General features: G+C 44.6%; 1 long non-coding RNA gene across 1 annotated transcript; it reads right to left on the bottom strand.

Moving 5' to 3' along the window:
• Positions 1-302: 302 nt before the first annotated feature.
• LOC123328417 lies at positions 303-2,670 on the bottom strand. Its single transcript, XR_006543229.1, has 2 exons — positions 2,532-2,670; positions 303-1,460 (listed from the first exon to the last, which is right to left on the bottom strand). It is a non-coding gene; the product is annotated as an uncharacterized LOC123328417 (long non-coding RNA).
• Between the last annotated feature and the right edge of the window lie 1,375 nt (positions 2,671-4,045).

Genomic DNA, 4,045 nt, shown 5'->3' with positions numbered 1-4,045 from the left:
ACAAGAGGGGAGTTACTGAGAAAGAGAATGGAATGTTTATGGAGAGTCTACTCTGCTTTAGACACCTAGAGACACACCTAAAAAGGAAAGATAGTCCCCGATGTCCACAAAATATCGAGTCAAAGCAAGTTATTTTCTCTCTCCTTTATCCCCGACTCTCTCCTTTTTGCCCAAAGTAGTAACTTTGTGTAATTGGAAAAAATAGGAACAAATTTAATATTTTCAGCTTGAAGCAAGTGTTACATTATGAAGTATAATGTGTTAAGAATGTTCTTTTAAAAATATTTATTTTAATTAATTTATTTGGTTGTGCTGAGTCTCAGCTGTAGCAAATGGGATCCTTTATCCTCACTGTGGCATATGGGATCATTTTTTCAGTTTCGGTATGTGAGATCTAGTTCCCTGACCTGGGATTGAACCCAGGCCCAGAGCACCAGAAGAGTGATGTCCTAGCCACTGGACCACCTTGTAAGTCCCTAAAGTATTAAGAATGCTTTACATGTTCTAAATCCTGAACACTTTTACTGGGGACAAGTTCTGAAAATTATACCCCCAATGGTAGCAAATAGTCCTGAACAGAATTGGGGAGGGACACACAGGACCGGGTGGTGCAATGGTAAAGAATCAGTCTGCCAGTGTAGGAGATACAAGAGGCTCAGGTTCAATCCCTGGGTGGGAAAGTTCCTTGGAGGCAGAAATGGCAACCAGCTCCAGTATTCTTGCCTGGAGAATTCCGTGGACAGAGGAGCCTGGTGGGTTATATCCAGGGAGTCACAAAAAGTCGGACATGGCTGAGCCCACAGTCACTCACACAGGAGACTGCAAAGGTAGTAAGAATGCTCTTTTTCTATAGTGGATGATAGGCACAGAGAAGCTAATTGTATCGTTTTTCGTTGTAGTTATTCTACTGTATGTGCTAGTTATTTAAGGAAAGCAGTTTCAAAAACTACTTTATAATAGAGCAGAAGATACATCTAGCAGATTATGCTGCAGTTCTTAGGTTGGATGGTGGGCTCATGACTGTTTGTTTCATATGCATACACATTCTACGCATTTTACGTGTATCAAGTCTTACAAAATTCATCATTTAAAAAGTCAAGAACAAAAAAATAAAAAATAAAAAGTCAAGAACAGAGAGGAGCATATGTTCTGTAAACCTGGTGAAGATTCTCAATCTGGAAATTCTAATTAGGAAATTCCTAGTCCTGTGTGGGGGTGGGTTTACAGAGATCAAGAGGAATGAGAGTGGGAGGTTTTTGCTTCTGAGTCAGAGTTAAGCAGCCTTTGCGCTGCCTTTGTTCTTCACCCTTGGTTGCAGTGTCAATCCCCAAATACACAGGACTGGCTGAGAAGCAGAAGAACTGATGTAAGAACCGGGCAAATTTCAGGCAGCATGCAGGTGCCAGCGGCAGGCAGCACAGCCGGCAGTCACATCAGGGCTGGAATGAAGAAGCAGGTGGCTGGGAATTCAAGAGGAACCGTATCAAGCGCTGTTTCTCACTCTTGCCCGGGGTGTGGGGCTGCAGGTGCTAGTTAAATATTCAGACTCCCAGGTCTCCAGACTTTCCACTTCATAATCTCCTGATGACCTGGGTGTTTTAATAAGCACATTAGGAAACATTGGCAAAGAACAAAGTGCATCCTAAATCAGGGGATTTGGCCTGTTCACCTAATCCTCTACTGGCCCTCTGCTGAAATTGTTCACTTTGGTTTGTGTCTGGGGATTTCCATCCATGCTATGATTGCAGACTCTTTGGTAACATGTGGAGACCTTACTTTGGGTGGAAATGTAGACTTATAACACCAAAGAACCCTTTCAAGAGTCAGGGAACAGGACATCAAGTCCCAATTTTTACATGTATTATCTGACCGATTTTCTCACAGCAACCTTAGGTAGGCACTTTTTATTCCTTTGCTACAGGAGAAAACTAAGCTCACATAGGTTAAGTAATTTATCCCAAATTATGCATTAAAAAGGGACAAAGCTCACATTGCCTTTGAGATCAGCAAGACACTTCATTTTGGGAAGGAGGACACTGAAACACAGAGGCATGACATGACTTGCTCAAAGTCACAAGGAGAGTTACGGTGGATCCAGGATGGTATTCCATGACCCCTTGGTCCTGGTCTGGGCCCTTTCTCTGAAGCCAGGCAGGTGCCTGGCTGTGGTCAGAGACCTGGATCAGGTGAGAGCCACTGATGTCTCCAGAACAGAGTTCAAACCAGTAGAAGTGGCCCCCGCGTCACCCCCTCTCCCCCACCCACCAGGAGGTTTGCACTTTGGACTGTATTATGCACTTGTGGGTCTGGTTCACTGGCCAAACTCAAGCCTGTGTCTCTCTCTGCCAAGATCTCAGACCTTTGTATTATCTCTCTCTCATTTGCTATTTCCCTTATATGAGAATAACTAAGAAAACTACATCAAAGCACATGTTTGTCAGAGTCAGATCTTTCAGATGAGTTTTTAAAAAAAGTTTCCCTTGAAATAGAAGGCAGACTTTTTGTTTTAATGGTTGCCTGTGAAAACTTACCTTGTATTCATTAATAAAGCAGAAGAGGAAGGTTGCCAGGTGGGGACAGAGAATGTGGAGCGGTGACCACAGGTGACAAAGGACTCAGTGGGCAGCAGGCTGTGTTCTTTGACCTGCTAAACAAAGGCGACTCCCTCTGGGCCACAGTGTGTGCCCAGCAGCCTCAGAACATGGGGTTGGGGGCTGGGTAGCACGGACCTGTATAATCCCTGCCCCCCTCCTTCTTGCCCCGTTTCACAGCCTCTCAGTGTTCTGGGAATAATATGCTGTGAGCTTTCTTCTTTCCCCATCTTCTGTCGTGAAGTCCCCTCTACCCAGAATGCTCTTGATTTTCTCTCTGATCAATTTCTATCCCTTCTTTAGAGCCAAGTTCAAATTCTGTCTCCTTCATAAATAGTTTTGCATTCCTCACATGCTCTGCCACTTCAGACCTTCAGTGCTTGCCGTCTCATACTGTTCTCTAAATGTTGCCTGTTTTGCACGACTTCCATTTCTGTCTTAGCTGCAGGATCCATAGGACAGGGAATCCTGTCTTTCTCATCTTGTCCTCCTTCAGTGCCTTGCGCAGCGCCTTTCTTGGCAACATCAATGATTAAAGAACACTGTACAGAACTTCAAACACCTGGATGGGCTTCCACCACCTAATTTCTGAGTGCCTTCTATCTGAAGAATGCCACTGTTACTTTTCTCACAGCCCTCAACTTCTTCCCTTCTTTCTGTGCCTCTGCTTGCAGAGGGGGCACCCTTTCAGCTAGTGGTCATTTTAGAGCACATGCTGGGTGTTGGGGCATAATGAAATTATATTTCTTTCTTGGTGAAGATCCATCTGGAACTCTGGAACTGTATTTTCTGTCCTCGTTGATGTCAGGGTTCTCGGACTTGGATTTCAATGGGGTTGAAAGATATCGGAGCAGTTACCGTCAGGTGAGGAATGCAAAACTATTTATGTGTATTTCTGTGCCTGAAGTTGGGGAACTGGTGAACTTGAAGGGGAAGCAAAGGTAATACAACGAAGCCCAGAGAGAGGGGAAAGGGAGGGACCCTGGGAATAAGGCTAGGGGCTTCCCCAGCTCTCCTCCCCTGAGAACATCAGCGCCTTAATGGGGTCTTTGGCGAGATGGTGGCAATGGGCTGAGAAGAATCTGGAAAGACTTTAAGAGACATCTCGGGGCAGGCTAGGATAAAGGGGCTGACACTGTAGTGGTCTTCAGAGAAGGGATAGTTTGGAGCAACTGCAACTAGAGGCTCGTAATCAGAGATTTGTTAATTTTTAGAGTGGAAAGTGGCTCAGCCACTGAGTTTATCTTTGAAGAGAGTCTCTGGGACCCAGGCAGAAAAGGCTTGACTGGAAAGAGACTGAGAGGACTAATGAGAACATAATGGCTGTAGATGGGAGGCTGACCTGGAAAAGAGAAACTCCATATAATGGTTATAACCCTGAACTCTGAATTTCCCTAATTTAAAGTAGTTTTTGCACCTGATGATCTCCTAACAAAGCCATGAAGTAGCTTGCA

Source organism: Bubalus bubalis, chromosome 12, assembly GCF_019923935.1.
Source record: "Bubalus bubalis isolate 160015118507 breed Murrah chromosome 12, NDDB_SH_1, whole genome shotgun sequence".
In the NCBI taxonomy this organism is placed as follows: Eukaryota; Metazoa; Chordata; class Mammalia; order Artiodactyla; family Bovidae; genus Bubalus; species Bubalus bubalis.
Note: the sequence above shows the minus strand (reverse complement) of the source record. Positions and strands in the feature narration are given on the sequence as shown.